We start from the raw sequence: 27220 nt of genomic DNA, 5'->3' as shown, positions 1-27220 counted from the left end.
TAGTGCAATTGCTGGCTCATAGGGCAGATCTATTTTAAACATTCTGAGGAACCTCCATGCTGTTTTCCAGAGTGGATGCACCAGCTTGAATTCCCACCAACAGTGTAGGAGGGTTCCCTTTTCTCCGCATCCTCGCCAGCATCTGTCATTTCCTGACTTGTTGATTTTAGCCATTCTGACTGGTGTGAGGTGATATCTCATTGTGGTTTTGATTTGTATTTCCCAGATGCCGAGTGATATGGCCTAGGCCCCAAATTTAACCAGATTTCTGGTTGTCCAGTCTCCCTTCCCCAGGGCTCTGTTCTGCAGTCCCTCTTTTGGTGGGACACCTGAGGTAAAACAAAACAAAACAAAACAAAACAAACAAACAAAAAAAAAAAAAACAAAAAACAGACTCCTCCCATCCCACAGAATGGCCCCAGTCTCTTGGCATCGGGTCCGATCCCCAGAGAGGAAGACTCATCCATTGCCCATGAGGTCCCCTGGACATTCCACAGCCATCGGTGACACAAATTCCAGAGACAAAAGCCTGAGCAAGCGCCTCACTCTTGCCCTTTATTCATATCCCAAAGAGTTCTCACGGTCTGTAGATTCGGCCTGCCATACCTACAACCCGAAACGTAACCCAAGTTTGCGTTCTCAGACAACTGTCCCCACAGCCCTGGCCCACACACCCTATAGACTCAGGCCCCTGGAGCCAAACATGATGCCTGTACTTGCCCACTCCGAGGGAATTCTGCCCATTCCATCGGCCACAACCCTAAAAGTAGGACAAACCTCCAAATTCCCCAAGGCCCTCCCAGTTGTGGTGGCTTCCCAGGACAAACAGGGGCAATCTGAGCCCATCTGAGCATCTGACTGCACTCAGATCCGTAGGGAGATGTCCCCAGAGGTAATTTGGAACGAACTGGCCACTAGGCCCTAATCGGATCCATTGCTTTGGTTTGCAAGCATTTCTCCTCAGAGGCCTGGGTTCCAAAACCAGCATATGGCTATTTCTTGAGGCACCCATCAGAACAAATCTCGTCTCCACATGGGAAACTTGTGCATTGGAGCTGTGTCAAAGCCTCTGGTTAGGAGAACCCTTCAGGGCCTCGGTTCCACCGTCTCATTCCAAGGTGTCCATGGACACAAACACACATTAGGACCCATACGCAGGAGAGTCCATTTCAACTCACCCCCTCGGTTGCTCCCCAGATCCATGAGATCTAAACTGTCTTATATCTAGGAGACCATTGGAATGACAGGCGGGCTGCCCCACCATCCATCCTTAGAACCCTCCTCAGAATCATTCCGCATGAGAATTCCTGAAGCCAAACCACAGGTCTCAATGGTCCCACAGATGAATCGTTGTGGTTTGGAACATCTCACAACTCTCATTTTAGGAAAACCTTCATGGCCTCATGATTCCTGCCCCCACCATCCTGAAGCGTCTATCAGGGACAGAAACTCCAACCTGAGCATTTGTCTGATCCTTGCCCTGATTCAGATGCACGAGATCTCGATTCTGCTCTACAGAGTGTGCCTGACGTTCCCTCACCCAGAAACCTAAGCCTAGCTTGTGTTCTCAGATTTCCGTCCTCACACTCCTGGCCCACAAGCCCTCCAGGTTGGCAATTCCAGAACTACAATGCAGCACCCTGCCTGCCCTCCAGAAGAAAAACATTGCCCTCTGGGGCTACCCAGAAACCCCAAATGAGGATCAACCAGCACGCCACTTGACTGTACCCCAATTATACAGGCTGCCCTGGGCACTAATGCCCTTTCTGACACAGACTGAGCCTAGACCTCCCGACCCACAGCCAGCCAGCTGGTGGCACACTGAGCACATTGGACGCACCATGGCCTTAGGTCATCATCTCTTCCCAACCTCGGTTTCCAGGCTTCAGAACCTAGACCTTATCTCCAGTCACTGCCCAGGGTTGAACATGATGCAGAAATCAGAAATCCTCCTTACTTATGGCAGGAATCCATGTGGTGGCATGTTGTCCAACGTTCAGTGTAGGAGAAAGCAGTGTGCACCATGAGCCCCTGCCCATGCTTGCACACCACGAGGGCATAAACACACATTGTGTACCTCAACGAGAATTCTGTCCTCAAGGAAGGCCTCTCAGTGGCTGGACCATTAGAAGGCATATTGGGCTTGCCATGGCCCTAGGTTCCAATTTTTAACCAGTTTTCTGGTTGTCCAGTCGCCCTTCACCAGGGCTCTGTTCCTGAATCCCTCTTTTGGTGGACACCTGAGGTAATAATACTGATAGGACTCCTCCCCTCCCAAAGATTGACGAAACACAACTGGGATCAGGCAAAATCCTCAGAGAGGAAGACTCGTCCATGGCCCATGAGGCCTCCCCAACATGCCATGGTCATGGTTGACACTAACCCAGAGACAAAAGCCTGAGCAAGAACCTCTCGCTCGCCGTTTCTTCATATCCCAAAGAGTTCTCCTCACGGTCTGTAGATCAGGCCTGCCATACCTACGTCCCCAAAATTAAGCTGAGTTTGTGTTTTCAGACATCTATCCCCCCAGTCCAGGCATACACACCCTCCAGGCTGGGGCCCCTGGAGCCACACATCAGATCGGTGCCTACCCACTCCACTGGAATTCTCCCATTCCATTGTCCATAATCGTACAAACCAGGAGAAACCTCCAAAGTCCCCGCGGCCATCTCAATAGTGTAGGCCGCCCGGACCATGAGGGGAGGTCTGTCACCAGCTGAGTAACTACCTCCAGTCATACCATAAAAGATGTCACGAGAGAAGATGAAACAGGGCAGGCACCGAGGCCCTAATCGGATCCATTGCTCTGGTTTCCAGGTATCTCTCCTCAAGTCCTGGTTTGCAATACCAGCTTATGGAGTTTTCCTGAGGCACCAAATAGAAGAAATCTTGTCTCCACATGGGAATCATGCTCTTTGGAGCTGTCTCAAAATCTCTGGTTAGGAGACTCTTTTTTTTTTTTTTTAAGATTTTATTTGTTTATTTGACAGACAGAGATCACCAGTAGACAGAGAGGCAGGCAGAGAGAGAGAGAGAGGGAAGCAGGCTCCCTGCTGAGCAGAGAGCCCGATGCGGGACTCGATCCCAGGACGCTGAGATCATGACCTGAGCCGAAGGCAGCGGCTTAACTCACTGAGCCACCCAGGCACCCCTGGTTAGGAGACTCTTTCAGGTCACCCGTGCCACTGCTCCATTCCAAGTTCTCCATGGACACAAACCCACATTAAGACCCATCTGCGGGAGAGTCCATTTCAACTCAGCCCCCTTGGTTGTTCCCCCAGAGCCAGCAGATCGAACCTGTCTTGTCGCTAGGAGACAACTAGAATGCAAGGCGGACTGCCCGGTCCCGCCTTAGAACCCTTAGAATCCATCCTTAGAGCCCTGTTGTGGCGTCGTTCCATATGGGGCATCCTGGAGCCATCCAACAGGTCTCAAATGTCCAGCATAAGGAATCCTTGCATTTTGGCGTATCTCACAACTCCCAACGTGGGAAAACGTCGATGGCTTTGTGACGCACCCCCCCCCCCTTTATGAAGGGGAAATCATGGACAGGAACTCCAAACTGAGCCAAAGTCTGATAATCGCACTGACTTCAGATGCACAAGATCTCAATTCAGCTCTGCAGAGTGTGCCTGCCTTGACCTCGCCCTGAAACCTAAGTTTACCTTGTGTTCTCAGACTTCCATCCTCACACTCCTGGCCCCCAAATCCTCAAGTTTGGCAATTCCAGACCCACAATGAAGCACTCTGCCTGCCCTCCAGAAGAAAAGTGTTGCCCAGTCGAGCTTCCCAGACACCCCTAATGAGGATAGACCTACACGGCACTCTACTGTACCCAAATTATATATTCTAACCCGGGCACTAATACACTGTCTGACACAGCCTGTGCCCACACCTCTGACCAACACCCATCCAGCTGACTGCACACTGGGTACATCGGACCCGCCATGGCCTTTGCTTATCATCTTTTCCCAACCAAGCTTTTCATGCTTCAAAACTTAGACCTTACCTCCAAAGCCTGTCAAGGGGTGAAGGTGATGCAGAAATCAGAACTGCTCCTTCCTTATGGCAAGAAACCTTGTGGTTGGCATGTTGTCCAGCGTTCAGTGTAGGAGAAACCTGCGTCCACCATGAGGTCCCGCCCATGCTTGAGTGCTGCAAGGGCATAAACACACATTGTGATCCTAGTGTGAGTCCTGTCCTCTAGTAAGTCCTCTCGGTGGCTGGACCATTAGACGTCATAATGGGTTTGCCATGGACCTAGGCCCCAAATTTAACCAGATTTCTGGTTGTCCAGTCGCCCTTCCCCAGGGCTCTGCTCTGCAATCCCTCTTTTGGTGGGACACCTGAGATAAAAAAAAAAAAAAAAACAGACTCCTCCCATCCCACAGAATGACCCCAGTCTCTTGGGATCGGGTTCAATTCCCAGAGAGGAAGACTCATCCATTGGCCATGAGGTCCCCTGGACATTCAACAGCCATCGGTGACACAAATTCCAGAGACAAAAGACTGAGCAAGCGCCTCACTCTCACTCTTTGTTCATATCCCAAAGAGTTCTCATGGTCTGTAGATTCGCCCTGCCATACCTACAACCCGAAACGTAACCCAAGTTTGCGTTCTCAGACAACTGTCCCCACAGCCCTGGCACACACACCCTACAGGCTCAGGCCCCTGGAGCCAAACATGAGGCCTGTACCTCCCCTCTCCAAGGGAATTCTGCCAATTCCATCGGCCACAACCCTAAAAGTAGGACAAACCTCCAAATTCCCCAAGGCCATCCCAGTAGTGGTGGCTTCCCAGGACACACAGGGGTAATCTGAGCCCATCTGAGCACCTGCCTGCACTCAGACCCTTAGAGAGATGTCCCCAGAGGTATATTGGAATGAACTGGCCCCTAGGCCCTAATTGGATCCATTGCTTTGGTTTGCAGGCATCTCTCCTCAGAGGCCTGGGCTCCAATACCAGTATATGGCTATTTCTTGAGGCACCCATCAGAACAAATCTCGTCTCCACATGGGAAACTTGTGCATTGGAGCTGTGTCAAAGCCTCTGGTTAGGAGAACCCTTCAGGGGCTCGGTTCCACCGTCTCATTCCAAGGTGTCCATGGACACAAACACACATTAGGACCCATCGGCAGGAGAGTCCATTTCAACTCACTCCCTCGGTTGCTCCCCCAGATCCACGAGATCTAAACTGTCTTGTATCTAGGATACCATTGGAATGACAGGCGGGCTGCCCCGCCATCCATCCTTAGAACCCTCCTCAGAATCATTCTGCATGGGAATTCCTGAAGCCAACACACAGTTCTCAATGGTCCCGCAGAAGAATCGTTGCGGTTTGGAGCATCTCACAACTCCCATTGTAGGAAAACCTCCATGGCCTCGTGATTCCTGCCCCCGCCATCATGAAGCGTCCATCAGGGACAGAAACTCCAACCTGAGCGATTGTCTGTTCCTTGCCCTGACTTCAGGTGCACGAGATCTTGATTCTGCTCTACAGAGTGTGCCTGCCGTGCCTTCACCCAGAAACCTAAGCCTAGCTTGTGTTCTCAGATTTCCGTCCTCACACTCCTGGCCCACAAGCCCTCCAGGTTGGCAATTCCAGAACTACAATGCAGCACCCTGCCTGCCCTCCAGAAGAAAAACATTGCCCTCTGGGGCTACCCAGAAACCCCAAATGAGGATCAACCAGCATGCCACTTGACTGTACCCCAATTATACAGGCTGCCCTGGGCACTAATGCCCTTTCTGACACAGACTGAGCCTAGACCTCCCGACCCACAGCCAGCCAGCTGGTGGCACACTGAGCACATTGGTCACACCATGGCCTTAGGTCATCATCTCTTCCCAAACTCGAATTTCAGGCTTCAGAACTTAGATCTTATCGCCAGTCACTGCTCACGGGTGAATGAGATGCAGAAATCAGAACTATTTCCACATGGCAAGAATACATGTGGTTGCAATGTGGTCCAACGTTCAGTGTAGGAGAAAGCAGTGTGCACCATGAGTCCCTGCCCATGCTTGCACACCACGAGGGCATAAACACACATTGTGACCCTCAACGTGAATTCTGTCCTCAAGAAAGGCCTCTCAGTTGCTGGACCATTAGAAGGCATATTGGGCTTGCCATGGCCCTAGGTTCCAATTTTTAACCAGTTTTCTGGTTGTCCAGTCGCCCTTCCCCAGAGCTCTGCTCAGGAATCCCTCTTCTGGTGGACACCTGAGGTAACAAAACTGTAGGACTCCTCCCATCCCACAGATTGACCCAAAACAACTGAGATCGGGCCAAATCCTCAGAGAGGAAGACTAGTCCATGGCGTGATGCCTCCCCAACATTCCATGGCTATCGTTGACACTAAATCCAGAGACAAAAGCCTGAGCAAGTGCCTCACACTCGCCTTTCTTCATATCACAAAGAGTTCTCCTCACGGTCTGTTGATCGGGCCTCCCATACCTACGTCCCCAATCCTAAGCTGAGTTTGTGTTTTTGGACATCTGTCCCCACAGTCCTGGCCCACACACCCTCCAGGCTGGGGCCCATGGAGCCACACATCAGGACTGGGCCTACCCACTCCACTGGAATTCTGCCCATTCCATTGTCCACAATCGTACAAATTAGGAGAAACCTCCAAAGTCCCCGCGGCCATCTCAATATTTAGGCCTCCCAGACAAAGAGGGGAGGTCTGACACCAGCTGAGTAACTACCTCCAGTAATACCATAGACAGATGTCGCCAGAGAAGAAGATTGAACAGGACAGGCACCGAGGACCTAATCTGATCCATTGCTCTGGTTTCCAGGTATCTCTCCTCAAGGCCTGGTTTCCAATACCAGCACATGGGGGTTTCCTGAGGCACCAATAAGAACAAATCTTCTCTCTACATGGGAATTTTGCTCTTTGGAGCTGTCTCAAAATCTCCGGTTAGGAGACTCTTTCAGGTCACCCATGCCACCGCTCCATTCCACGTTCTCCATGGACACAAACCCACATTAAGACCCATCTGCGTGGGGCGCCTGGGTGGCTCAGTGGGTTAAGCTGCTGCCTTCGGCTCAGGTCATGATCTCAGGGTCCTGGGATCGAGTCCCGCATCGGGCTCTCTGCTCATCAGGGAGCCTGCTTCCTCCTCTCTCTCTGCCTGCCTCTCTGCCTACTTGTAATCTCTCTCTGTCAAATAAATAAATAAAATCTTAAAAAAAAAAAAAAAAACATCTGCGGGATAGTCCATTTCAACTCAGTCCCCTTGCTTGTTCCCCCAGAACCAGCAGATCGAACCTGTCTTGTCGCTAGGAGACAACTAGAATGCAAGGCGGACTGCCCGGACCCGCCTGTGAACCCTTAGAATCCATCCTTAGAGCCCTGTTGTGGCGCCGTTCCATATGGGGCATCCTGGAGCCATCCAACAGGTCTCAAATGTACTGCATAAGGAATCCTTGCATTTTGGCGTATCTCACAACTCCCAACGTGGGAAAATGTCGATGGCTTTGTGACGCACCCCCCTTTATGAAGGGGAAATCATGGACAGGAACTCCAAACTGAGCCAACGTCTGATACTCGCCCTGACTTCAGATGCACAAGATCTCAATTCAGCTCTGCAGAGTTTGCCTGCCTTGCCCTCGCCCTAAGTTTACCTTGTGTTCTCAGACTTCCATCCTCACACTCCTGGCCCCCAAACCCTCAAGTTTGGCAATTCCAGACCCACAATGAAGCACTCTGCCTGCCCTCCAGAAGAAAAATGTTGCCCAGTCGAGCTCCCAGACACCCATAATGAGGATAGACGTACACGGCACTCTACTGTACCCAAATTATATATTCTAACCTGGGCACTAATACACTGTCTGACACAGCCTGTGCCCAGACCTCCTGACCAACACCCATCCAGCTGACCGCACACTGGGTACATTGGACGCGCCATGGCCTTTGTTTGTCATCTCTTCCCAACCTAGGTTTTCAGGCTTCAAAACTTAGACCTTACCTCCAAAGCCTGTCAAGGGATGAAGTTGATGCAGAAATCAGAACTGCTCCTTCCTTATGGCAAGAAACCTTGTGGTTGGCATGTTGTCCAGCGTTCAGTGTAGGAGAAACCTGCGTCCACCATGAGGTCCCGCCCATGCTTGAGTGCTGCAAGGGCATAAACACGCATTGTGACCCTAGTGTGAGTCTTGTCCTCTATTAAGTCCTCTCGGTGGCTGGACCATTAGACGTCATAATGGGTTTGCCATGGACCTAGGCCCCAAATTTAACCAGATTTCTGGTTGTCCAGTCGCCCTTCCCCAGGGCTCTGTTCTGCAATCCCTCTTTTGGTGGGACACCTGAGGTAAAAAAAAAAAAAAAAAAAAAAAAACAGACTCCTCCCATCCCACAGATTGACAGATTGACCCCGGTCTCTTGGGATCGGGTCCAATTCCCAGAGAGGAAGACTCATCCATTGCCCATGTGGTCCCCTGGACATTCCACAGCCATCGGTGACACAAATTCCAGAGACAGAAGACTGAGCAAGCACCTCACTCTCGCCCTTTGTTCATATCCCAAAGAGTTCTCATGGTCTGTAGGTTCGGCCTGCCATACTTACAACCCGAAACCTAACCCAAGTTTGCGTTCTCAGACAACTGTCCCCACAGCCCTGGCACACACACCCTACAGGCTCGGGCCCCTGGAGCCAAACATTAGGCCTGTACCTCCCCTCTCCAAGGGAATTCTGCCCATTCCATCGGCCACAACCCTAAAAGTAGGACAAACCTCCAAATTCCCCAAGGCCATCCCAGTAGTGGTGGCTACCCAGGACAAACAGGGGTAATCTGAGCCCATCTGAGCACCTGCCTGCACTCAGACCCTTAGACAGATGTCCCCAGAGGTCAATTGGAACGAACTGGCCCCTAGGCCCTAATCGGATCCATTGCTTTGGTTTGCAGGCATCTCTCCTCAGAGGCCTGGGTTCCAATACCAGCATATGGCTATTTCTTGAGGCACCCATCAGAACATATCTCGTCTCCGCATGGGAAACTTGTGCATTGGAGCTGTGTCAAAGCCTCTGGTTAGGAGAACCCTTCAGGGCCTCGGTTCCACCGTCTCATTCCAAGGTGTCCATGGACACAAACACACATTAGGACCCATCCGCAGGAGAGCCCATTTCAACTCAACCCCTCGGTTGCTCCCCCAGATCCAGGAGATCTAAACTGTCTTGTATCTAGGAGACCATTGGAATGACAGGTGGGCTGCCCCGCCATCCATCCTTAGAACCCTCCTCAGAATCATTCCGCATGAGAATTCCTGAAGCCAACCCACAGGTCTCAATGGTCCCTCAGAAGAATCGTTGCGGTTTGGAGCATCTCACAACTCCCATTGTAGGAAAACTTCCTGCCCCCGCCATCCTGAAGCATCCATCAGGGACAGAAACTCCAACCTGAGCGATTGTCTGATCCTTGCCCTGATTCAGATGCAGGAGATCTCGATTCTGCTCTACAGATTGTGCCTTCCGTGCCCTCACCCAGAAACCTAAGCCTAGCTTGTGTTTTCAGATTTCCGTCCTCACACTCCTGGCCCACAAGCTCTCCAGGTTGGCTATTCCAGAACTATAATGCAGCACCCTGCCTGCCCTCCAGAAGAAAAACATTGCCCTCTGGGGCTACCCAGAAACCCCAAATGAGGATCAACCAGCATGCCACTTGACTGTACCCCAATTATACAGGCTGCCCTGGGCACTAATGCCCTTTCTGACACAGACTGAGCCTAGACCTCCCGACCCACAGCCAGCCAGCTGTTGGCACTCGGAGCACCTGATTAAGGGCGGATGTCAGATGTTTGCTCGCACTGGAGTTTGTGTCTATGATGACCAACAAATGGAGGGGTGGTGTCAAATTGCCATGGAGGATTTCCCAAGCTGAGGCTTGTGAGATGCTCCAAAGAGAAAGGTGTCCTTCTACTGGACAGGTGGAGACTGGTTTTTTTGCTCCACTGACCTCCATGTGGAAAGTTTGTGTAGCAGAGCTCTGCGTCATGGATGCCTGGAATGCACACCTCCATTGACCATTGTAGCTGAGAACATGGCAAGTTCCTTCTGATGGTTCTAGGGCGAGTACCAAGGCATTGAGTTGAGAGGTAATCGCTTGCAGATGGGTCAAAATGCTGGTTTGTTACCAGGGAGATCTTAGAATGTGCTGGTGGCTAAGGGGCCGTGCAGGTTTCTCAAACCCTGAGGCTTTGACACAGGTCTAAGAGCACGGTTTCCTTATGGGTATAGGAGATGTTCTGTTGTGTGGCTCAAGGACCACGTGTTGTATCACGTCGGTATTCTGGAACAGGCTTGAGGACAGAGGCCTGAAAACCTAATCTAGGGTTCCAATGAGGTCCTAGTGGCATGTAAGTTTCAATCTTCTGAATCAGGAAGATTGACTTGGGTGTCTGTCTGGATGTAGGTGATCAGGTGTCTGAGACTGGGCATTTGCTTTCTGAGCCTCCAATATTGGGGTGGGCTCAGGGGCCTTGCCGGTTTCTCCTAACCTGGAGAGTTTGGGCTACTGTGACAGGCACATTTTCCTTGGGAATGGCAGGCAGAGTTCTGTGGTGCGGATAACAGAGACCCAATCCTGGAGGGCATGTGAGGCATGGTTTTGTGAGAGAAGTCTGCAAACACAAACTCGGGTTAGGGTTATTGGTGAGGTGATCACATGCCCAGTGCATAGACCCAGAGGGCAGCTCCTCAGGAATTGTAATTACGGTGACTCGTAGGCGGTAGCACAGGGTGTTTTATCTGGATTGTGTGTCCAGGTTTGCTCGGAATGCAGGTGTGGTCTCATGGATCCATGGGAGATTTTTTCTTTCTAAGGATCCCAGCGGTTCCCAATACTTTGTTGGCTTTTTCAGGGAAAGGAAGAGTGCTCTTTTCCATCTTAGGGGTGTCCCAAAACAGGGATTCCATGACAGACTATGGGTTGGGTGCATGGAAAATCCGACCAAGTGTTAGGATTTGGGCCTAGGGGCATACCAGGCATTCAAAGCTTGATCATGGTGGTGCAAATAAGAGGGCTGGCTTGAAAGCATGCTCAGGCTGAGGGTCTACATCCCTTTTTGTGCCCAGGGCGGCCCCCACGAGTGGGCATGGTCTCATTGGCCATGTAGCTGGCTCCTACACTGAGGTTTGAAAAACCTTCCCAAAAGCCATGTTTCCTTTCTTGGAGAAATAGGAGTTCTCTATTGTGCTCAAGGTTCACCCATTGGCAGGGATTCCAGCAAAGGTCTGGGGACAGATGCCTGAATACTATGGATGGGTAGAGAGGACGGATTTGGCCATGGCCCGTCTTACATGCTGGATATGGGCCCGATCTCTGGGTAGCTGTAATGAGGTCGGGGCTCAGGCTCTGTCACACATAGCACTAGTTGCCAGTGAACCTATAAATCGGGGTTCCCTCCAGGGCTGAGCAGACAGATCCTCATGTGGGATTTCCTGGCAGTCTCTCAGGTACTTCTTCTTTCTATGGGGAAGGCAGGATGCTGCGTTTTGGCTCCAGAATTCCCTATCAAGGGGGCATGGTGAAGAGTTGGGTGAGAATGGAATTGTAAACATGGTTATATTGTGTGCCAGGCCGAAGACAGGTCTAATGTGCAGCGTCTTATTTGAGATATCCAGCACGTGAGAAAGGGCGGATGTCACATGTTTGCTTACACTGAAGTTTGTCTCTATGATGAGCAGCAAATGGAAAGGTGGCGTAAAGAGGCCCTGGAGGATTTCCCACACTGAAGCTTGTGGGATGCTCCAAATAGCAAGGTTTTACTCTACTGGACAGGTGGAGTGTGATTTGATTGTTCCAGGGTCCCCCATGTGGAAAGTTTGGGTAGCAGAGCTCTCCCGCATGGATGCCTGGAAAGCACATTTCCATGGACCATGTAGCTAGGAGCATGGCAGGTTCATTCTGGTGGCTTTGTGATGAAGTACCAAGGCCTTGAGTTGACATGGAATCTCTAACAAAGGGGTCACCATGCTGGTTTGTTACAACGGAGATCTTAGAATGTGTTGGTGGCTAAGGTGCAATGCAGGATTCTCCTACCCTGAGGGTTTGACACAGGTCCAAGAGCATGGTTTCCTTCTAGGGGCAGGTGTTTTTCTGTTGTGTGGCTCAGGGACCACATGTTGTATTATAAGTTGTTATTCCAGAACAGGCCTCTTAGGACAAATGCCTGAAAACCTCATTGGAGTTCCAGTGGGGTACTAGGGGCATGTCAGGTTCAATCTTCAGACTCGGAACCGTTGACTTGGATGTCTGTCTGGATGTAGGGAACCAGGGTGTTCCACACTGTGCATTTGTGTCCAGAGCGGCCTCCAATATTGGGGTGGACTCAGGGGCTTTGCAAGTTTCTCCTAATCTGGAAGGTTTGGACAACTGTGATGACCAAAGTTTCCTTGGGGATGGAGACACAGTCCTGTGGTGTGGCTCCAGAGACCAGATCCTGGAAGGCATGTGAGCCATGGTTTTGAGAGAGAAGTCTGCCAACACAAACTTGGGTTAGCATTAGTGGCGATGTGATCACAAGCCCAGTGCATAGACCTGGAGCACAGATTGTCAGGAATTGTAGTTAGGGTGACTTTAGGCGGTAGCACAGGCTTTTATATCTGGATTGTATGTCCACAATGGCCTCGGAATGCAGGTGTTGTCTCATGAATCCATGAGAGATTTTTCCTCTCTAAGGATCCTGGAAGTTCCCAATAGATTGGTGGCTTTTTGGGGGAAAGGAAGAGTGCCTATTTCAATCTTAGGGGTGTCCCAAAGCAGGGATTCCAGAGATGGGCTCTGTGTCTGGGCGTCTGTATAATCCAACCAAGGCTAAGGATTTGGGCCTAGGGGCGCCCCAGGTCTGCAATGCAGTATCCTGGTGGTGTAACTGAGAGGGATTGTTTGAAAGCATGCTCAGGTTTAGGGTCACAATGCCGGTTTGTGCCCAGGGAGGCTCTCAGGAGTGGGCGTGGTCTCATTGGCCATGCAGCTGGCTCCCACTTTGAGGGTTGGTCACCCATCCCAACAGCCAGGTTTCCTGCCATGGAGAAGGAGGAGTTCTCCATTGTGCTTCAGGTTCCCCCATTGGCAGGGATTCCAGCAACGGTCTGGGGACAAATGCCTGAATACCAAGGATGAATAGAAATGATGGCCTTGGGCCATGGCCAGTCTTACATGATGGATTAGCGCCCCGCTCTCTGGAAGGCTGACATGAGGTCGGGCCTCAGGCTTTGTCAGACACAGCACTAGTGTCCAGGGCAGTCTATAAATCAGGTTTCTCTCAAGGCAGGAGTAGATTGATCCTCATGTGGGGTTCCTGCACAGACTCATCAGACACTTCTTCTTCTTTTTTTTTAAAAGATTTTTTAATTTATTTATTTGACAGAGAGAGATCACAAGTAGACGGAAAGGCAGGCAGAGAGAAAGGGAGAGAGGGAAGCAGGCTCTCCTCTCAGCAGGGAGCCCGATGTGGGACTCGATCCCAGGACCCCGAGATCATGACCTGAGCCGAAGGCAGCAGCTTAACCCACTGAGCCACCCAGGCGCCCCAGGCACTTCTTCTTTTTATGGGGAAGGCAGAATGCTGGGTTGTGGCTCCAGAATTCCCTATCAAGTGGGCTTGGGGACCAGTAGGATGAGGATGGAATTGTAAACACAAACTATGGTTAAATTCAGTGCCAGGCGGAAGGCAGTTCCAATGGGCTGCATCTTATGTGAGATATCCAGCATGTGAGTAAGGGTGGATGTCAGATGTTTGCTCACACTGGAGTTTGTGTCTATGATGACCGTAAATAGAGGGTTGGCATCTAGAGGTCATGGAGGATTTCCCACGCTAAGGCTTGTGAGATGCTCCAAAGAGCAAGTTTTCTTTCTCCTGGACAGTTGGAGTTTGGCGTGTTAGCTCCAGGGTTCCCCATATGGAAATGTTGCATAACAGAGCTCTTCTGCATAGATGCCCAGAAAGCATATCCCAATGGACCACGCAGCTGAGGAACATAGCAGTTTTGTTATGGTGGCTCTGGGGTGAAGTACCAAAGCCTTGAGTTGACATGGAATTTCTTGCACAGGGGTTACAATGCAGGTTTGTTAGCAGGGAGATCTCAGACTGTGCTGGTGGCTCAAATGCCATTCAGGAGTCTCCTACCTTGATGGTTTGACACAGGTCCAAGAGCACGTTTTCCTTTTGGGGACAGTAGTTTTTCTGCTGTGTAGCTTAGGGACCACATGTTGTATCATAAGTTGGTATTCCAGAACAGGCCTCTGAGGACAGATGCATGATAACCTAATTGGGGTTCCAATGAGGTCCTAGTGGCATGTGTGTTTCAATCTTCAGACTCCGGACCATTGAATTGATTGTCTGCCTATATGTAGAGACTAAGGGTGTTTCAGACTGAGCATTTGTGCCTAGAGAAGCCTCCAATATTGGGGTGGGCTCAGGGGCCTTGCAGGTTTTTCTAGTCTGGAGGGTTTGGGCAAGTGGGTTGGGCAAAGTTTCCTTTGGTATGGCAGGCAAAGTCCTGTGTGTGGCTCCAGAGACACCATTCTGGAGGGAATGTGATCCATGGTTTGAGAGAGAAGTCTGCAAACACAAACTAGGGTTAGGGTTAGTGGCGATGTGATCGTAAGCCCAGTGCGTAGACCTGGAGGGCAGTACATCAGGAACTGTAATTAGGGTGATGCGAGAGAGTAGCACAAGCTTTTATATCTGGACAGTTGTCCCGGATGGCCTTGGAATGCAGTTGTTGTCTCATGGGTACATGGGAGATTTTTCCTCTCTTAGGATCCTAGCGGCTCCTAATAGTTTGGTGGCTTTTTTGGGGAAGTGAACAGTGCTGTTTTCCATCTTAGGGGTGACCCAAAGCAGGGATTCCAGAAACAGGCTCTGGGTCTGGGACCCTGGACCACAACAAGGGTTAGTATTTGGGACTAGGGGCATACAAGGCCTTCAATGCTGCATCCTGGTGGTGCAACTGAGAGGGATTGTTTGAAACCATGCTCAGGCTGAGGGTCACAATGCCTCCTGTGCCCAGGGCGGCTCCCATGAGTGACCATGGCCTCATGGACCAAGCAGCTGGTTCCGACTCTGAGGGTTGAATACCCATCCTAACAGCCAGGTTTCCTGCCATTGTACAGGAGGAGTACTGTTGGGCTTCTGTTTCCCCCGTAGGCAGGGATTTGAGCTATAGTCTGGGGAGAGATGCCTGAATATCCAGGATGAGTAGATGTGATGGCTTTGGGCCACAACAGGTCCCACCTGCAGAATATGGGGCCCACTGTCTGCGTGGCTCAATGGAGGTCATGGTTCAGGCTGTCTCAGACAGAGCCTGAGTGCCCACAGCGACCTATGATATTAGGGTTCCCTCAAGGGCCATGCAGGTGGATCCTCATGTGAGTTTTCTTGGCAGACTCACCAGGCACTTCTTTCTGTGGGACAGGCAGAATGCTGCATCATGGCAATAGAATTCCCTATCAAGAGGCCTTGGGGACCAGGAGGGTGAGGATGGAATGGTAAACGCAAACTACAGCTCAATCCAGTGCCAATCAGAAGGGTGATTCGAGCTATCCAGCACCTGAGTAAGGGCGGATGTCAGATGTTTGCTCACACGGGAGTTTGTGTCTATGATGACCGACAAATGGAGGGGTGGCACAAGAGGCCATGGAGGATTTCCCATGACTTGTGAGATGCTCTGAACAGCAAGACTTCCTTTTACTGGACAGAGGGATTTTGGTTTTTTTGCTCCACGGACCCCCATATGGAAAGTTTGGGTAGCAGAGCTCTCCCGCGTCAATGCCTAGAAAGCACACCTCCATGGTCCATTGCAGCTGAGGAAATGGCAGATTCGTTCAAGTGGCTTTGGGGCTAAGTTCCAAGCAGCCTGAGTTGACATGGAGTTTCATGCTGTTGGATCACAGTGCTGGTTTGCATTCAGGGAGATGTTAGAATGTTGGGGTAGTCAGGGGCCATGCAGGATTCTCCTACACTGAGTCTTGGACACAGCTACCAAAAGCAACATATCCTTCTGGGGTTGGAGAGGTTCTGTTGTGTGGCTCAGGGACCACATGTTGGAATATAAGTTGGTATTGGAGAACAGGTCTCTGGCAACAGGAACCTGAAAACCTAAGCTCAGTTATAGATGAAGTCCCAGAGGCATGTCAGGTTCAATGTCCTGATTCTGGGCCTTTGACTTGGATGTCTACCTGGAGGCAGGTCCTCATAGTGTGTCAGAATGTGCATTTGGGTCTAGAGTTTTCCTTTGAATTGAGGTGGGCTCAGGGGCTTTGTACTTCGCTCCTAATCTTCAGGGTATTGGCAACAGTGAAGGGCAGAGTTTCCTTCGGGAACAAATGCACACTTATCCGGGGCTCCAGAGACCCCATCCTGGAGGGCATGTGGGCCTGGGCTTTGGGGACAGAAATCTGCAAACGCACTAGGGTTAGAGTGAGGCCCGAGGTGATCACAGGCCCGATTTGCAGGCCCTGAGGGCAGCTCATAGTGTACTGAAATTAAGGAGTCATGGCGGCAGTAGCACAGACTTTTCTGTCTGGATAGTTTGTCCAGGACTGTTGCAAAATGTAGTGCAGTCTTCATGGGGCCATGGGAGATTCTTCATCTCTGGGGATTCTACCCAGCTCCCAAGAGTTTGGTGTCTCTGGGTGATTGAAATATTGCTGTTTTCCGTCTCAAGGGACGGCCAAAAGAGGGATTCCAGAGACAGTTCCTGGGTCTGGGTGCCTGGAAAACATGAACGAGTGTGAGGCTTTGGCCCTAGGGACCTGGCAGGCCTGCTGTGAAAGTTCCTGGTCCAGCTACGGAGGGGGTGTGTTTGAAAGCAGGCTCACACTGAGGGTCACAATGCCTGTTTATGCCCAGGGCGTTTCCCATGAGTGACCGTGGTCTCATGGGCCATGCAGCTGGTTCCCACTCTGAGGGTTGGACACCCATCTCAACAGCCAGGATTCCTGCCATTGGGAAGGAAAAGTACTCCTGTGCTACAATTTCCTCCATAGGCAGTGATTTTAGCTACGGTCTGGGAGAGATGCCTGAATAACCAAGTTGAGTAAATGTGATGGATTCGGGCCAAGGCAGGTCTCACCTGCAGTATATGAGGTCCAGTGTCTGCATGGCTGACTGAAGGTCGTAGCTCAGGCTGTGTCAGACAGAGCCTGAGTGCCCATGGCAGCCTAAGATATGAGGGTCCCATCGAGGGCCATGCTGGTGGATCCTTATGGGGAGTTTCTGGGAAGACTCACCAGGCACCTCTTCTTTCTGAGGGCAAGCAGAATGCTGCATTGTGGCTCAAGAATTCCCTATCAAGAGGGTGTGGGCAAAAGGAGGGTGAGGATGGAATTGTAAACACAAGCTAAGGTAAAATGTAGTGACAAGCAGAAGGCAGTTCTAGTGTGCAGTGGCTTATACGAGATATCGAGCACCTGAGTAAGGGTGGATTCAGAAGTTTGCTCACACTGGAGTTTGTGTCTATGATGACTGCCAAATGGAAGGGTGGTGTCACGAGGTCATGGAGGATTTCCCACGCTGTGACTTGTGAGATGCTCCAAACATCAATGTTTACTTCTACTGGACTGGTGGTGTCTGGCTTGTTTGCTACAGGGTCCACATTATGGAAAGTTTGTGTAGCAGAGCTCTCCCTCGTGGATGACTGAAAGCACAACTCCATTGACCATTGCAGCTTATGAACATGGCAGGTTTGATGTGGTGCCTCTGAGGTGAAGTTCCAAGAGGCCTTAGTTGACATGGAGTTATATGCTGTTGGGTCACAATGCTGGTTGTTACCCAGGGAGATGTTAGAATGTTGGGGTTGTCACGGGGCCATGCAGAATTCTCCTGCAGTGAGTCTTGGCACAGCTACCAAGAACAAGGTATCATTCTGGGGACAGGAGGGGTTCTGTTGGTTCAGGGACCACATATTGAAATATAAGTTGGTATTGGAGAACAGGCCTCTGGGTACAGGAGCCTGAAAACCTAAACTAGGGTATGGATGAAGTCCTAGAGGCATGTCAGATTCAATCATCTGACTCAGGGCCTTTTACTTGGAAGTCTGTCTGGAAGCAGGTGCTCATTGTGTATCAGAATATGCACTTGGGTTCAGAGCATTCTTTGAAATAGAGCTGGTCTCAGGTGCTTTGTACTTTGCTCCTAAGATTCATGGTTTTGTCAATAGTGAAGGGCAGAGTTTTCTTCTGGAGTGTAAGCACACTCGTCAGGTGTGGCACCAGAAGCCCCATCCTGGAGGGCATGTGGGCCAGGGCTTTGGGGACAGAAATCTGCACATGCAAACTACGGTTAGGGTGAAGGCCAGTGTGATCACAGGCCAAATCTGCAGGGCGTGAGTGCACCTCATAGTGTACTGAAATTAAGGTGTCATGGAGACCGTAGAGCTGGCTTTTCTGTCTGGCCTGTGTGTCTAGGACAGTCGCAAAATGTAGGGGATTCTTCATGGGGCCATGGGAGATTCTTCAACTCTGGGGATTCTGCCCAGCTCCCTAGGGTTTGGTGTGTCTGGGGGAAGGGAAGACTGTTGTTTTCCATCTCAGGGGACCTCCAAAGAGGTATTCCAGAGACAGGTTCTGGGACTGGGGGTCTGGAAAACATCGAGGGTTAGGATTTGGCCCTGGGGACATAGCATGCCTGCCCTGTATGCTCCTGGTCCAGCTACAAAGGCGGTTTGTTTGAAAGCAGGCTCACGCTGAGGGTCACAATGCCTGTTTGTGCCCAGGGTGGCTCCCATGAGTGGCCGTGGTCTCATGGGCCAAGTAACTGGTTCCCACGCTGAGGGTTGGACACCCATCTAAACAGCCTTCATTCCTGCCATCGGGTAGGAGGAGTACTCCTGTGCTTCAGGTTCCCCCATAGGCTGGGATTAGAGCTATGGTCTGGGGAGAAATGCCTGAATATCCAGGTTGAGCAGATGTGATGGCTTTGGGCCAAGGCAAGTCCCACTAGAAGTTTATGGGGCCCACTGTCTGCATGCCAGATTAGAGTTCGTGGCTCAGGCTGTGTCAGACAGAGCCCAAGTGCTCTTGGTGGCCTATGATATTAGAGTGCCGTCAAGGGCCAGGCAGGTGGATCCTCATGTGGGGTTTCTGGGCAGTTTCACCAGGCACTACTTCTTTCTGTGGGGCATGAAGAATGCTGTGTTGTGGCTCCAGAATTCCCTATCAAGAGGGCTTGGGTGCCAGGAGGGTGATGATGGAATTGTAAACACAAACTATGGTTAAATTCAGTTCCAAGCAGAGGCAGTTTCAGTGTGCAGTGTCTGATTCGAGATATCTTGCACGTGAGTAAGGGCGGATGTCAGATGTTTGCTCATACTGGAGTATGTGCTCATGATGACCACCATATGGAGGGATGGCGTCATGAGGCCATGGAGGATTTCCCACCCTGGGGCTTGTGAGATGCTCCAAACAGCAAGGATTCCTTCTACTAGAAAGGGCGAGTCTGTTTTTTTTTTTTTTTTTTTTTTTTTTGCTCCACCATTCCCCATATGGAAAGTTTGGATAATAGAGCTCTCCTGCACGGATGCCTGGAAAGCACACCTCCATTGATCACTGCAGATGAGGAACATGACAGGTTAGATCTGTTGGCTCTGGGGAAAAGTTCCTTCCAGCCTGAGTTGACATGGAGTTTCATGCTGTTGGATAACAATGCTGGTTTGTATCCAGGGAATGGTTAGAATGCTGGGGTGGTCTGGGGCATGCAGCATTCTCCTACATGATTCTTGGACAAAGCTACCAAGAGCAAGGTATCCTTCAGGGGACAGGATGGGTTCTGTAGTGTAGCTCAGGGACCACATGTTGGTATATAAGTTGGTATTGGAGAACAGACCTCTGGGGCTGGCACCTGGAAATCTAATTTAGGTTATTGATAAAGTCATATGGGCATATCACGCCAAATCTTCTGAATCAGGGCCTTTGACTTGGATGTCTGCTTGGAGGCAGGTGCTCATTGTGTGTCAGAATGCGCATTTTGGTCCAGCGCATCCTTTGAAGTTGACATAAGCCCAGGGGCATTTAGTTTGCTCTTAATATTCAGGGTTTGTGCAACAGTGAAGTGTAGAGTCTCTTTCGGGAGGGCTGGCACAATCATCCGGTGTTGCACCAGAGTCCCCATCCTGTAGTGCATGTGGGCCAGGGCTTTGGGGACAGATCTGCAAATGCGAACTAGGGTTAGGGTGAGGGCCGAGGTGATCACAGGCCCGATCTGCAGGCCCTGAGGACAGCTCATAGTGTGCTGAAATTAAGGTGTCATGGAGGCGGTAGTGAAGGCTATTTTGTCTGGATTCTGTGTCCAGGACGGTCGCCAAATATAGGTGTGGCTTCATGGGGCCATGGGAGATTCTTTGTCTCTGGGTATTCCGCCCAGCTCCCATGAGTTTGGTATCTCTGAGGGAAGGGAAGACTGCTGTTTGCAGTCTCAGGGGAACCGGAAAAGAATGATTCTGGAGATAGTTTCTGGGTCTGGGTGCCTGGAAAATACCAACGAGGGAGAGGATTTGGCTGTAGCAACCTGGTAGGCCTGCTCTGCGGACTGCTGGTGCAGCTACTGAAGGTGTTTGTTTGGAAGCAGACTCACGCTGAGGGTCACAATGCCTGTTTATGCCGAGGGCGTCTCCCATGAGTGACCGTGGTCTCAAGGGCCATGCAACTGGTTCCCACTCTGAGGGTTGGACACCCATTTCAGGAAGGGATCTGAGCTAAGTTCTGGGGACAGATGCCTGAATAACCAGGTTAAGCAGAGATGATGGTTTCGGCCACGGCAGGTCCCACCTGCAGTATATGGGGCCCAAAGTGTAGGTGGCTGACTGGAGGTCGTGGATCAGGCTATGTCAGTCAGAGCTTTAGTGCCCATGGTGGCCTATGATATTAGGGTGTTGTCGAGGGCCATGCAGGTGGATCCTCATGTGGGAGATCTGTGTAGACTCACCAGGCACATTTTCTTTCTACAGCGAAGGCAAAATGCTGTGTTGTTCCCCCAGAATTCCCTATTAAGAGGGCTTGGGGACAAGTAGAGTGAGGATGGAATTGTAAACATAAGCTAGGTTCAATTCAGTGCCAAGCGGAAGGCATTTGCAATGTGCAGCAGCTGATTCGAGAGATCCAGCACCTGAGTCAGGGCAGTTGTCCAATGTTTGCTCACACTGGAGTTTGTGTCTATGATGACCAACAAATGGAGGGGTGACGTCAAGAGGCCATGGAGGATTTCCCACGCTGAGGCTTGTGAGATGCTCCAAACAGTAAGGTTTCCTTCTACTGGACAGGTGGAATCTGATTTGTTTGCTCCAGGGTCCCCCATGTATAAATTCTAGGTAGCAAAGCTCTCCGACGTAGGTGCCTGGAAAGCACACCTCCATTCTCCATTGCAGCTGAGGAACATGGCAGTTTCATTCTGGTGGCTCTGGTGAGAAGTACCAAGGGCGATGAGTTAACATGGAATCTCTTTCAAATGGGTCATACTGCTGGTTTTTTACCAGGGAGATCTTAGAATGTGCTGGTGTTTAAGGTGCGGTGAAGGATTCTCCTCTTTTGAGTGTTTAGCACAGGTCGAAGAGCATGGTTTCCTTCAGGGGACAGGAAATGTTCTGTTGTGTAGCTCAGGGACCACATGTTGTATCATAAGATGGTATTCCAGAACAGAACCCTGAGGACAGATGCCTGAAAACCTAATCAAGGGTTCCAATGAGGTCCAAGGGCATGTCAGGTTCAATCTTCTGAGTCAGAACTATTGACGTGGCTGTCTAGCTGAATGTAGCTGAACAGGGTGTTTCAGACTGCACATTTGCATCCAGAGCGGCCGCCAGAATTGGGGTGAGCTCAGGGGGCTTGTAGGGTTCTCTTAATCTGTAAGGTTTGGGCAACTGTGATAGGCACAGTTTCCTTGGGGAATGCAGCCACAGTCCTGTGGTGCATCTCGAGTGACCCCATCCTGGAGGGCATGTGAGCCATGGTTTTGGGAGAGAAGGCTGCAAACACAAATTCAGTTTCGGGTTAGTCGCGAGGCAATCACAGGCCAAATGCATAGACCTGGTGGTCCGCTCGTCAGGAACTGTAATTATGGTGACTGCAAGACGGTAGCACAGACTTTTCTATAGGGATTGTGTTTCCAGAATGACCTTGGAATGTAGGTAATGTCTCATGGGTCCATGGGAGACTTTTCCTCTCTAAGGATCCTGGCAGTTCCCCTTAGTTTGGTGGCTTTTTGGGGGAAGATAAGAGTGCTGTTTTCATTCTTAGTGGTGCCCCAAAATAGGGATTCCAGCGACAGATTCTGGGTCTGGGCGCCTGGCAAATCCCACCAAGGGTTAGAATTTGGGCCTAGGGATGTACCAGGTGGGAACCTTGTGTTGGAACGGAGAGGGTTTGTTTGAAAGCATACTCAGGTGAGGGTCACAATGCCTGTTTGTGCCCCGGGCAGCCCTCAGGAGTTGGCGTGGTCACATTGGCCATGTACCTTGCTTCCACTTTCAGGGCTGGACACCCATCCCAACAGCCAGGTTTCCTTCCATGGGGAAGGAGTAGTACTCTATAGTGTTTCAGGTTCCCCCATTGGAAGGATTTCAGCAAAGTCTGGGAAAGTTTTCAGAATAGCAAGTATGGGTAGAGATGACGGACTTGGGCCATGGCCAGTCCCACATGCTAGATATGGGGCCCACTATCTTGGTGACTGACACTAGGTCGGGGCTCACGCTCTGTCTACACTACACTAGTGGCTAGGGCCTTCTGTAAATCCGGGTTCCCTCCAGGGCCGAGCAGATTGATTCTCATGTGGGGATTCTGGATGGACTAACTGGGCACTTCTTCTTTCTATGGGGGAGGGAGAATGCCGCATTGTGGCTCCAGAATTCAGTATCAAGAGGCCTTGAAGAGCAGTATAGTGAGGATGGAATTGTAAACACAAGGTACTGTACAATTCAGTGCCAAGTGGAATGCTGTTCCAATGTGAAGCGTCTTTTTTGATATATCCGGTACCTGAGTAAGGGCGGATGTCAGATGTTTGCTCACACTACAGTTTGTTTCTATGATGACTAACAAATGGAGGGGTGGCATCAAGAGTCCATGGAAGATTTCCGACGCTGAGGCTTGTGAGATGCTCGAAACAGCAAGGTTTCCTCCTACTGGCCAGGTGGAGTCTGGTTTGTTTGCTCCACTGTACCCCATGTGGAAAGTTTGGGTAGAAGAGCTCTTCAACATGGATGCCTGGAAAGCACAACTCCATTGGCCATTGTAGCTGAGGAACATGTCAGGTTCATTCTGGTGACTCTGGGGCCAAGCACCAAGGCCATGAGTTGACATGGAACGTCTTGCACATGGGTCACAATGCTGGTTTGTTAACAGCGAGATCTTAGAATGTGCTGTTGGCAAAGGGGCCTTGCAGGATTCTCCTACACTGAGACATGGAAACAGACATGGAAACAGCTACTAAAAGCGAGGTATCCTTCTGGAGACAGCAGGGGTTCTGTTGTGTGGCTCAAGGACCACATGTTGGAATATAAGTTGGTATTGGAGAACAGGGCTCTGGGGACAGAAGCCTAAAAATCTAAACTAGGGGGGGGAGCCTGGGTGGCTCAGTGGGTTAAAGCATCTGCCTTTGGCTCAGGTCATGATCACAGGATCCTGAGATCCAGCGCCGCATCAGGCTCCCTGCTCAGCTGGAAGCCTGCTTCTCTTCCTCTATCTCTCTGCCTGCCTCTCTACCTATTTGTGATCTCTGTCTGTCAAATAAATAAATTTTTTAAAAAATCTAAACTAGGGTATTGATGAAGTCCTATAGTCATGGCAGGTTCAAACTTCTGACTCAGGGCCTTTGACTTGGATGTCTGCCTGGAGGCAGGTGCTCCTTGTGTGTCAAAATGCACATTTGGGTCCAGAGCCTTCTTTAAAATTGAGGTGGGCTCTGGGGATTTATATTTTGCTCCTAATCTTCAGGGTTTGGGCAACCGTGAAGAGCAGAGTTTCCTTTGGGTGCCGAGGACAGTCGTCTGATGTGGCACCAGAGACCCCATCCTGGAGGGCATGTGGGCCAGTGCTTTCAGGACAGAAATCTGCAAATGCAAACTAGGGTTAGGGTGAGGGCTGTGGTGATTAGAGGCCTGATGTGCAGGCCCTGAGGGCAGCTCATAGAGTACTAAAATTAAGGTGCCATGCAGGCGGTAAGGGCAGGCTTTTCTGTCTTGATTGTGTGTCCAGGACAGTCTCAAAATGTAGGGGTGTCTTCATGAGGCCGTGAGAGTTTCTTCATCTCTGGGGATTCTGCCCAGCTCCCAAGTGTTTGGTGTCTCTCGGAGAAGGCAAGACTGCTGTTTTCAGTCTCATGGGACCCCCAAAAGAGAGATTCCTGAGATAGGTTCTTGGTATGGGCGCCAGGAAAACACACACGATGATGAACATTTTTCCCTAGGAAAATGGCAGGCACGCTCTGCAGGCTCCTGTTTCAGCTACTGAGGGTGTTTGTTTGAAAGCAGGCTCACGCTGAGAATCACAATGCCTGTTTGTGCCCATGTTGGCTCCCATGAGTGACCGTGTTCTCATGGGCCATGCAGTTGGTTCCCACTCTGAGGGTTGGGCACCCATCTCAACAGCCAGTTTTCATGCCATTGGGAATGAGGAGTACTCTTGTGCTTCAGGTTCCCCCATAGGCAGGTATTTGAGCTACGGTCTGGGAAAGATGCCTGAATACCCATGTTGGGTAGTGATGATGGTTTTGGGCTATGGCAGGTCCCACCTGCAGGATATGGGGCCCACTGTCTGGGTGGCTGTCTGGAGGTCATGGCTCAGGCTATATCAGACAGAGCCTGAATATCCATAGCGGCCTATGATATTAAGGTGCTGTCGAGGGACAGGCAGGTGGATCCTCATGTGGGGTTTCAGGAAGACTCAACAGGCACATCTTCTTTCTTTGTGGTAGGCAGAATACTGCGTTGTGGCTCCAAAGTTCCCTATTAAGAAGCTTTGGTGATGAGGAGGGTGAAGATGGAATTGTAAACACAAGCTACGGTTCAATTCAGTGCTAAGCAGAAGGCAGTTCCAGTGTGCAGCGGCTGATTCAAGGTATCCAGGACCTGAGTAAGGGAGGATGTCAGAAGCTTGCTCACACTGGATCTTGTGTCTACAATGACCGCCAAATGGAGGGGTGGCGTCACAAGGCCACGGAGGATTTCCCACCCTGGGACTTATGAGATGCTCCGAATAGCAAGGTTTCCTTCTACTGGACGGGGGAGTCCGGTTTGTTTGCTCCAGTGTCCCCCATATGGAAAGTTTGGGTGCAGAGCTCTCCTGCATGGATGCCTGAAAAGCACAACTCCATTGACCACTGAATCCGAGGAACATGGCAGGTTCAATCTGGTGGCTCTGGGGCGAAGTTCCAAGCGACCTGAGTTGACATGTTTCATGCTTTTTAATCACAATTGTGATTTGAATCCAGGGATCGTTAGAATGTTGGGGAGGTCAGGAGCCATGAAGGTTTCTCCTACACTGAGTCATGGACACAGCTACCAAGAGCAAGGTATCCTTCTGGGGTCATCTGGGGTTCTGTGTGTGGCTCAAGGACCACATGTTGGAATGTAAGTTGGTATTGGAGAACAGGCGTCTGCGGACAGGCGCCTTAACATCTAAACTAGGGTATCAATTAAGTCCTATAGTCATGGCAGGTTCAAACTTCTGATTCAGGGCCTTTGACGTGGATGTCTGCCTGGAGGCAGGGGCTCCTTGTGTGTCAGAATGCGCATTTGGGTCCAGAGCCTTCTTCAAAATTGAGGTGGGCACAGGGGATTTTTACTTTTCTCCTATCTTCAGGGTTTGGGCAACTGTGAAGGGCAGAGTTTCCTTTGGGAGTGTAGGAATAGTAGTCTGGTGTGGCACCAGAGGCCCCATCCAGGAGGGCATGTGGGCCAGCGCTATGGGGAGAGAAATCTGCAAAAGCAAACTAGGGTTAGAGTGAGGGCTGAGGTGATCACAGGCCCGATGTGCAGGTCCTGAGGGCAGCTCATATTGTACTGAAATTAAGGTGTCATGGAGGTGGTAGCACAGGCTTTTCTGTCGGGTGTGTGTCCAGGATGGTCACAAAAGGTAGGGGTGGCTTCATGAGGCCATGGGATATTCTTCGTCTCTGGGGATTCAGCCCATCTCCCAGTGTTTGGTGTCTCTCAGAGAAGGGAAGACTGCTGTTTTCCATCTCAAGGTGCCCCCAAAAGAGGGATTCAAGAGACAGGCTCTGGGGCTGGGTGCCTGGGAAGCACAAATAAGGGTGAGAATTTGGCCCTAGGGAGTTGGCAGGCTGTGGACTCCTGGTCTAGTTACCGAGTGTGTTTATTTGAAAGGAGGCTCACGCTGAGGGTCACAATGCCTGTTTGTGCCCAGGGCGTCTCCCATGAGTGGCCCTGGTCTCATGGGCCATGCAGTTGGTTCACACTCTGAGGGTAAGACACCCATCTCAACAGCCAGGTTTCCTGCCATCAGAAAGGAGGAATAATCCTGTGTTTCAGGTTCCCCCATAGACAGGGATTTGAGTTACGGTCTGGGGCCAGATGCCTGAATATCCAGGTTGTGTAGAGATGATGGCTTCGGGCCATGGCATGTTCACCTGCAGGATATGGGGCCCACTCTCGGTGTGGCTGCCTGGAGGTCATGGCTCTGGCTGTGTGAGACAGAGTCTTAGTGCACATGGCGGCCTATGATATTATAGTGCTGTCAAGGGCCATGCAGGTGGTTCCTCATGTGGGGTTTTTGGGCAGACTTACCAGGCACTTCTTCTTTCTGTGGGGAAGGCAGAATGTAGCGTTGTGGCTCCAGAATTCCCTGTCAAGAGGGCTTGGGGACCAGGAGGGTGAGGATAGAATTGTTAACACAAGCTATGGTTAAATTCAGTGACAAGCGGAAGACACTTACAGTGTATAGCGGCTGATTCAAGTTATCCTGCACCTGAGTAAAGGCAGATGTCAGATGTTTGCACACACTGGAGTTTGTGTCTATGATGACCAACAAATGGAGGGGAGGCGTCATGAAACCATGGAGGTTTTACCACCCTGGGGCTTGTGAGATGCTCCAAACCACAAAGTTTCCTTCTAATGGACTGGTGGAGCCTCGTTTGTATGATCCAGGGTCCCCCATGTGGAAAGTTTGGGGAGCAGAGCACTCCTGCATGGATGCCTGGGAAACCTACCTCCAGTGTCCATTGCAGATGAGGAAATGGCAGTTTCGTACTGGTGACGCTGGGGCGAAGTT

This window comes from Neovison vison, chromosome 4 (assembly GCF_020171115.1).
Source record: "Neovison vison isolate M4711 chromosome 4, ASM_NN_V1, whole genome shotgun sequence".
In the NCBI taxonomy this organism is placed as follows: domain Eukaryota; kingdom Metazoa; phylum Chordata; class Mammalia; order Carnivora; family Mustelidae; genus Neogale; species Neogale vison.
Note: the sequence above shows the minus strand (reverse complement) of the source record.